The sequence below is a fragment of the Sturnus vulgaris genome, chromosome 4, assembly GCF_052056855.1.
Source record: "Sturnus vulgaris isolate bStuVul1 chromosome 4, bStuVul1.hap1, whole genome shotgun sequence".
Taxonomy (NCBI): domain Eukaryota; kingdom Metazoa; phylum Chordata; class Aves; order Passeriformes; family Sturnidae; genus Sturnus; species Sturnus vulgaris.
Window position 1 is genome coordinate 37,812,184 of NC_142246.1, and position 9,392 is coordinate 37,821,575.

Sequence of the window (9,392 nt, forward strand, 5' to 3'; positions counted from 1 at the left end):
CCAATTTAACTTGGAATGACATTTGCTTTGGACAGAAATGATTCTTGAGTGTTATCGTGTTTTGAGTATTAGGTAGTTGGTGTTTTTTCTTTTTTTTTTTTTTTTCTTCAAGCAGTTGATGCGAAAGGCTGCAGCTGAAATCAGGAATCAGGGCTCTAAATGTTGAATCCACCTTTTGTGTGTAAGGTGCTAGATTTTTATTCAACCATTCATGATAAATTATGCTTGGTGTAGGCTGGAAAGGGCCTTTGGAACTCTCTAGTTTGATCTCTGATCAACTTGCTTATTTTTACTTTGCAGTGAGAAAGAGTATGTAGTTTTTTGATCTGTTTCAAAATATTTCAAATAAAATGTACTTTGCTCAAGACAGATTCAGTAAGTAGTGTGACTAATTCATTAACAATACCTCCATTTCATGTTTGCTTTTAATTTTCACTCCCACCAGATGACAAAATAAATTAGAGGTGTGAGAGATTAATTTCTGGGCTTTGTGCTGGGAACTTTCTTGTCCCCAGTGTTCCAGGCTATGTGTATTTGTAGTTTGGTCTGGACCAGCTTCATGTTCCCTTCACTCCTGTTAATGCCATTTCTCTCATGGGAGCAATAACCCTGACAGGAAAAATTCAGTTTGTGAATTGCTCTTGATTCTGAAACCTACAGAGTTAAACTCATGTTGAGTAGCCCCATGCTTCTCCTTCAAGCATTTTGAGGCTTGCTGATCAAAAACACTTATCAAATTGAGCTAAATTAGTGTCCTACAAATTTGGGATGCTCAATTTAGCATTACTGTGGAAAATCCATTTGGGATAATAGACTTTGCCCCAGGGATTTAGAAGAGCCACAAGGAAGAAAAAAAGTTCAGTCTTGAATTGCTAATTAAAAATCAGTAGCATTGGGAAATGTTTCATGCTTCTAATATTTGACAAATATGCATCACAGAATATCCTGAGCTGGAAGTGACGCACAAGACACACCATGCACCTGAGAGCTTTGTCCAAATGCTCCTTGAATTCTGTCAGGCTTGGTGCTGTAATCACTTCCCTGGGGAGTCTGTTCCAGTGCCCAGCCACCCTCTGGGTGAAGAACCTTTTCTCAATATCCTACCTAAACCTGCCCTGATGCAGCTTCAGGCCATTCCCTTTGGTCCTGTCACAGGTCACCAGAGAGAAAAGATCACTGCCTGTCCCTGTGCCTTCTGTTTGTGACAATGTTGTAACTGCAGGGAGATCTCCCCTCAGTCTCCTCCAGGCTGAATGGACCAAGTGATCTCAGATGCTTCTCAAACAGCTTCCCACATTCCCCTCCCTTGCCCGGCTGGTGATGCTGTGCCTGATGCACTCCAGGACTAGGTTGGCTCTCCTGGCTGCTAGGGCAGTGCTAAATCCTATTCAACTTGTCATTGACTGGGACCCTCTGGTCTCTTTCTGCAGTGCCACTCGATAACCTCTTGCATCCTAGGCTGTATGTCTGTGATAGATTCTCTAGATAAGTTAATGCAAAGAGATACTCACGAAGACTAAGGAGGTCTTTTATGGTGTCTGTTCTGCTACACTAGTCTTGCCTTTCTTTATAGATTATGTGAGCTGAAAAATGGGATAGATTGCAGGGCATTTACTCCTGGCTGTTGGTCTCCAGAAGGGCTGTTAAGTTTGCAGATCACTGGTGTTTAGAAAAAGGACTGTATTAGCAATTTAACAATATAAAGTGCAGCTAGAAGACATTGAAATACTAAAGCCAGAAGAAAAAGGTGAGTCTTTGCAGTAATGTGTACGGTCTTGAAATTGCAGTCAAAGCTGTTTTTCATCCACCATTTCTGAAGGCATATTAGGACCCAGATTTTTTTTATTTTGTTTCTTTAAGCAAAATTGAGCCTATCTAGGCATGCTATTGTTCTTTGTTAATATGCAGAAGGATTACATAAAAGGAAAAGAGAGAAAGAAATAGACAATGAAGACAACTTTGTATAAGGAAACAATGGAATCGGGCTACAATTTAGGATACCATCTAGTTGTAAGAGAAAATTCTTTTTGTGCATATCCTGATGGGAGTGAGAGAAATGGTGTCTCAGCTTCTTTTTCCACAAGAGCCTTGATAAATCTAGAGAATTTATTGTAATTGACCTTTGTAGCACAGAAATTATGTTCATGATCTAGGAGGCCTTTCCTAGCCTTCATTAGCAGAAACTCTCTTATAGTTGTATGATCTACTTGGCTTTACCTTTACATGAAAATAACATAATACTGTTTAAGGGAATATTTATAAATTTTTGTGTAAGAAATGATATATATATCCATTTGTGTAAATAAGCCTGCTTCCATCCAGTGTGGGGAACATGAAAATAATTTTATTACTTTCTGTTCCAGAAAGAGTATTCCGAATTATAAATATGTATAGTAATTATACTGTTGATAACTATAGCATAATTTTTCTTCTATATTAGTGATTTTAATCAGAAAATGTAACTTTTAGACAAAAAAGCCAAGTAAAATACTGGAGGAAGAAAAGTATGATAATAAAAATTGGAAAGCCTTCCATCTCCCCCCACCCCCAAGGCTGCGTGCATCTTCCTAGTCTTCTTCATAGGCAACAATATATTGTGTAATGCAGATATTGTAAATCCTGTTAATTTTTCACTGAAGTTGCACCCTCCCTCCCCTGCAGGGAATATTGTTAATTCTGAGTATACTGGAGATTGGCACCAGTGTAATTATGCAGAAAATCTTCTTGTCATCAGTTTGAATGCTGGTTAAGCTGCTGCTTCTATTTTCCCCACTACTGGAGACAGCAGTCTACTGAGTTCCTACTGAGCACACAGGAATGCAGTCTGGAGTTTGTGTATATTTCAGTATAGAAAACTGAAGATTGTTGTTGGAGGAGGGTGTAAAAAGAGCAATCGTTGTACCTCTAGGCATTGTTTTCTGGACTGGATCTTTGAGGTTGGATTCTGTATCTGAACTGCTGTAAAATGATTTATTGAAGATTTCAGATGCCTTAATGAAGAAAATTTTTGGAGTAAGCTGAAGCAGGAAAGTGCTTCTATGCCCTTACTAATGAGTAAAAAAAGTTTAAAGATGTATATGTTAATTTTATTGTAATACAGAGCATGCAGAAAAATCTTAAAAACATCACCTTCTAAACAAAGAATGCTTTCTAATACATCCAAATCACTTTAATCAAAGCAGTATTACTTTTATTAAATATGCTGAAGTTTATGAAGTCTGTTCTGAGCTAATACCTGACCTACACTTATATTCCTGCAAACTTGCAAGTTGTGCACTTTTGCCCAACACATACTGCATTCAGTCCAATGTAAAGTTAAGCATCCTGGTGACTGAATATTGATTTTTCTGGGAGAGCTGCATTCCCTACACTTCAATTTGGATTCTATGAAAATTGAGCTCCTATTTGGATGCAAGTGCTTCTCAGAAGAAAATCCATTTTTTGTAAAGAAGAGAAAGTCGTATAGAGAGCTATTAAAACACAAATAAAATAGATATTTTTGGAGAGAATGTAATTTATTGGGGTGCTTCGGGGTTTTCAGTATAACTAGGTCCCAAACACTGGTTGCCACTGTCTATGTTCTGTCCAACTCCTGCCCCTCTGGTGTGCATGACACGATGGCAGCAGTGGTTCTTCAAGTGATGCTGTCTTGCTGCCCAGAATGATCAGCACTGACTGAAAGTAACATTGGTTAGAAATTTTGAGTGTCGAATTGAAGATAAAGGCTTGGCTCTTTCTCAGAGTGTTCATCTTCACTGACGCCAAAGGCCTCTATCGATTTTAAAATCAACTCAAGGCTCCACATATAATTTTCTATGTTTTTTCAATGTGCTAAATAGCCAGCATATACAAGCTAACTTGGAAACTAGTGCAAAAAAAGCAAAATTATCTTTTAGAAATGCAGTGCTTGTAAAGAATACAATTTAAATTATTTTCTAGTGAAGAAAAGTCAAAAAGCCTTATTTATACAGATGCCTATTTTTTTTTTTTTTGGCACATTGCTTTTAAACAAAGATTTCAGTATGTTTTCTGTAAATTACTCTTTGAAAGGCAAGCTCTGTAATACTTTAAATACACGAGCATATACTTTATTCAAAGTAACACACTTCTGTTTCTTTTATGTTTTATAAAGATCATTTTAGGGTATTGCATGCTTTTGGATGTCGTTTTATATCAATCGTTGTATCAGTTGTGTTCCTTATGATAAAATCCAAAGCACTGGGCTAGTGGAAGTTTTAGTCATGTTACTCAACTCTGTTGTAAATAATTTTGAGGGAAAGAAAGCAGAAGTATGTTGATCATAAAACTGGGATTGTAGAGATCTCTGATGGTCCTCTCCCCAGAATGAATTTAATTCAGAAATTTGATTTAGGTCTTGAACATGGTTGCAGAGCTCAAAGCTATCTGCTGTGTGGGGAGACAGGCATGAGAGCCTCAGGGTCTGGGGTGTCTGCATGGCCTCGCTCTGAGGAAAGGTTGGTGCAGCAAGAGGAGTGCATGCAGCAGCCTTTGCCAAGGCTGGAATTCCTAGGCTAGTCAGCCTGCAGCCTGAGGGTTGGGGGTGTGTGTTGACTGGGATGTCTGGAGAAGCCCAAGGTGGTCAGTAAACTCCTGGGTATGTCCAAGAGTTTTAGAAGGCTTGGAAGCCCCCAGAGACTTCTCCAAAGAGCTCCTCCCCAGGCAGTTGGTGCCTGACTAGTCTTGCTCTTCCTTCCCAGATACAGGGCCTTGCATTTGCCCTGGTTGAACTTCATCCTCCCTTAGTACCCTTCCCCAAGCTTGCCTGGGGCCTTCCAGGTGGCAGCTCTGCCCAAGACCTTGTTTCCTGCCTTTTGGAGGAGAAGTGCAGTATGACCACTGGGTAGGGTAGAGTTGAATTAGTATAAATATAATTGTGCATTAAATTTATTCCAGTGTGCATCCATTTTTTGTTTTCGCAAGCTTTTACTTGAAATACATTTTTGTGTTTTGTCATAGCCCTTGTGAAAAGAGTTTGGGATTTTGTCTGTGTGTTGTTTTGATGTTATTTTGGAGAAGGGGAGCATTGTTACCTAAGTGACAACAGTGAGAAACTGCCTAAGTAGTACAGGCTGTTACGGCTGTAGGGAGCAGTTCTCATGGGCAATATGCCAGTAGGTGGAAAAGGAATAGCTGTCCTTCAGCATGGGCAGGCTAGAGTGCTGTGCAAGTGTTACTTGGATGTTCAGTGGTATTTGATATGCATCTCTTGGGGTGAATGTTTTTAAGATGAAATAAACAAGAAAAGGTCTGCTGGACTCCAGCCTTAGTGGTATATTAGCAGGAAATACTAATGAGCCTTGCAATTCTGTTTTCAATGTAATGTTTGCTTTTTCTAATGGATACTATCCTACCTACCTCTGCCCATAGGATGATGTAGCTCTTTGCAGTGATAACAATAACATTATATTATGAGAAATAGATCTGTGGAGCTGACATATTTTATAGAACTATTTTTATTGATAATATTAGTATTCAAAATCCTCATGTGAGTCGATCATTAAAGCTCATTTAAAAACCATCAGAGGGTTGCTTATAGCTCAAATACAGTGCAAGGAATTTAAATCTTAATTATGTGCAGAGAGATATATGAAATAGAATTTGTAGTCACAATGCAGTTCTTGATTGCGAATCCATAATATATTATTGTTTCTTCAGGGAGCTGAAGAGATGCCATTAATGTAAAAGGTGAAAATGTTCATTAAATCAGTGGTGCAGCACTAGGCTCTTAATTTGATAAAATGAGACTTAGAACTGGATAGCTGCTGCCCTTTTGGCTTTTTTAAACACTCTGCTGGTTTTGGTGGTGATATTTTGATAGTGAGTTCAGTATTTTGACAAAGTGCAAAACTTAATCCTTTAGGGCATATTCCTTGCTTTGAGTGCTATATGAAAGTGATAAATAGCACTCCATAATTAATCCATAGCGAAAGTGTAGATTTTACCATAGTTGATGGTTAAGATTTTTTTTGAGTCTTCTTGGTCTTCAAGATTAGATATTAAAAAGGCAGTCACTAAAGTTTGAAAATATTCCCATTGCTTTACAATATATGATTGGATTTCTAAAATTATTGGTTTGATTCCATCTATTCTATATAGTTCATATACATAAGCCATACACTTTTTGACATTTTTCTTTTTTAGGTTTAGCTGAAATTTTTAACAGCCCTTTTAGAAGGTGGAAGAGCACATTTAAGTAATCGGAAGCTGTGTGCAAATTTGTTTCTGCTTAGCTGGTTCGTTTTAAGTCCTGAATAATTGAAATATTTGAAATATTTAGTTGTTGTTTTTCAAGACATACAAAACACATGTAGTTGAATTTTTTTGTTATTTGAAGTATTTATTTGAAAGAGCTCAAAGCCTACCAAAATTCTTAATTTTGGTTGAGCAAGGGACTTTGGCTGTATAAATGGTATTGTATAAAATGAAAAAAAGTTCCTCCCTGTGCTACACTGATCTGCACATATTCTTCCTGTTGCTCTGCACTAAAACACTGCTAAAGTTTGAGTATGTGGAAGGTTATTTATATCTGCATACCAGTATAGGATTCTTGCTATACACATGGAAAATGAAAGCATCAGCATGGAGATGAGGAGTTAAAGTTCTGCTTGTGTCGCTGATCTCACTCTGGAATTATATTAAACATTGTCTTGCTAGCAAGCAGAGTGAGTGCATGGGTTCAGAGCTTTGGAAAGGATCTTTCAAGGAACAAATTGGCCTAGTCTTTGAACCTGGATTCATGCAGTGTGCACTCCAACGTATCAGTGGGGTGCTGCATTTGAAACCACATCAAAAATGGGGCACTGGGATCCCACTCAGTGCATTCTGTGTTGGCTGCCAGGTTCTCCAGGGGCCACTGTCTCCAGGCACTTGTGTCTGTGACCTCAGGTCAGAAGGTGGTGCAGACCTGGCTGCTGGTTAACAGCAATGTGGTGGAGTCTCAGGCTGTAGCATATAAGAACAAAATTAACTGTGGCCATTGTAGGCCAGTTGTTAATGTAGAAGCACCTGATAAGATGAACTGTGCCTCTCTGGTGCTGATGACACACTGTAAAGTAAGTAAGCAGAATAACTGAATTCTTTGGCCTCAAATATTTTAATGCCATGCTTTATTATAGGGAGCTGTTCTCAAACTCAGAATAACTAGTTTAGTTTATTTAGCTAGATTTCTAGGAAAGCTATAGGAGTACTAGGCTATATGAAAATAATCTATTTACTTTGACCCAGGGAATATTTTTCTCTGTGTGGTTTGGGGGGTTATTTTAACAGAGATGAGTTGGAATTTAAATGCTTACTAAAGAAAGGCAGCTAACCTAAACCTCTAATTACCTGGAAAACTTCAGGCTGAACATTCAGCACTGTAATTACCTCAAAATTACTAGCTGAGTCTGGACAAAATATTTTTCTTTGGCATTTTGCTTCATGCCTCGAGCTCAAAAGAGAAATTAAACCTGCAAATGCTGAAGGTTCTGTCAAAACAAGACAACTGAAGCAAGAAACAAGCTGCTTTTTAATTTCTATAGATTTCTCTCAAACTTTTCCAACCCGTCTCTGTAAAGTAAATGCAAGATGCTATATCATTTACTACTGTTCTTAATTAAACTTCAAGGTATTGAGCAAGGAGGTGAAGTCAACAGATGAAGCCAAACATAAGTAAAAAGACCAGAATCTGGGAGCAGATTGTAAATGTAAACTGACCCAGTACCAGACAACAGTTAATGGTTGACTGTGAATGGAGACATCAGTGGGCTTGAGTGTTTTCTGGTCAACTGGATTTCAGAGTTATTCAGATATTTCTTCTAATTTTGATTTATAATGGGCACTAGTGGACTCCCAACAGCTCTTCAGATGTGATTGATGAATATGAGTCTGTGCTCAGACAACATGAGCGGGTTTTCAAAGTGGAAACATGTACTTATTGACAGGTGTAGAACTTTTCTCTGTGAGACTGGTCTGCATGGCATCTAGGAAGAGCACAGAAGAAAGGAACTGTGAATCTGGTTTCCCAGAAGGCACACCAATCATCTGATTTAAAACTTGTTCACCATTAGAGGAATAAGTGTAATGTTGGTGTTTCTTGCAGAGACCTTACATTAATCTTTCAATGAACCTGTCTAAGTACAAAAACTGTTGTCTGGTCTTTTTTCAAAGCTGAAAGGATAGTGCCTGAATGTTACTCTGTGGTTCTATGGTATGATTCTATATAGCTGAGGATAAAGATAAAAGCAGTGCAGGATTTTCCGGAGTATAACTTATTTAATGGGATTTAATGTCTTGACTCTTTTATGTACTGTTCTTCAGATGTTAGCTTTTAGAGTTTTAGAAAATACCTATGGAATCACATCAGACTGCTCTCAGTGCTGCTCCATCAATTTCCATTCATATATTTTAGGCTGTCAGTTGTTCCTGAAGGATCTGTTCTTGAGAAGTGTGGTTCATAGTGAACCCTCCTCTGCTTAGAGACAGTTTTAGATGGACAACTGAGTGCTTTGGTTAAAATGCAGGAAATAGAAACTCTTCCTCCTTAGCATAATGCTTAGCAACTAATGCTTTGTGACCCAACACTTGGTTTTTTGGAGGCTTGAATAACACTCAATTAGCAGGTGAGGAAAAGGGACATAAATGCTAGTTTTGATGGTTTTATAGTAATTTTACTGTTTCTTAAAACCGTTTAGTACAAATGATACTGTGACGAAATGTCAGTAATGTCAGGGAGTTGAACAGAAAGGCAATGTGTCTGCTGCCTTTGTAAATAACATTTTCTTTCAGTCATGGGGCCAGGATTTGAACTGAACAAAGTGAAGATTTTTTATCAATCATTTTAGAAGGCATTGTAAAGACAGAGTATAAAGTCGTCAAGGACTGTTGTGTGTGTAGCAACCTAAAAAATCTGCATGATGATGTAACATTGTCAGGACTTCCCAGGTAGTTTTTTGGTTTATTTTTTTATTAATCTCTGCAACAAAAGCGAGATAAGTATTTATTGGGAAAAAAAAATTATGTTGCTTGCTTTAGCTGTTATGCGGTCCCTAAGAAAACCCAGAAGCATGAAGGATGTTCATCCTTCCTGAACTTTCTGAAGTATTCAAGAGCAAATGAGTATGACTTTCAAGCCTGAGCAGCCTTTGTCTGAGAGACCCAGCTATAGTGTTTTCTGGCCAAGAAGGGTAGAGCATATGCAATCCAAAGTCGAAATGAAAAATAAATCAGAGTTTCTGCTTGAGTGATTAAGTCCTCTGAGTTGTTCTAGGAAAGAGAAATTATGCTTTTGTAAAATATGATTTAAACATACCTTGTGTCTTCCATTAGAGTGAAGACTAGGAAACACTTATATCATAAATCAGTTGATTCAAGTAATGAAGAATGGAAATTCT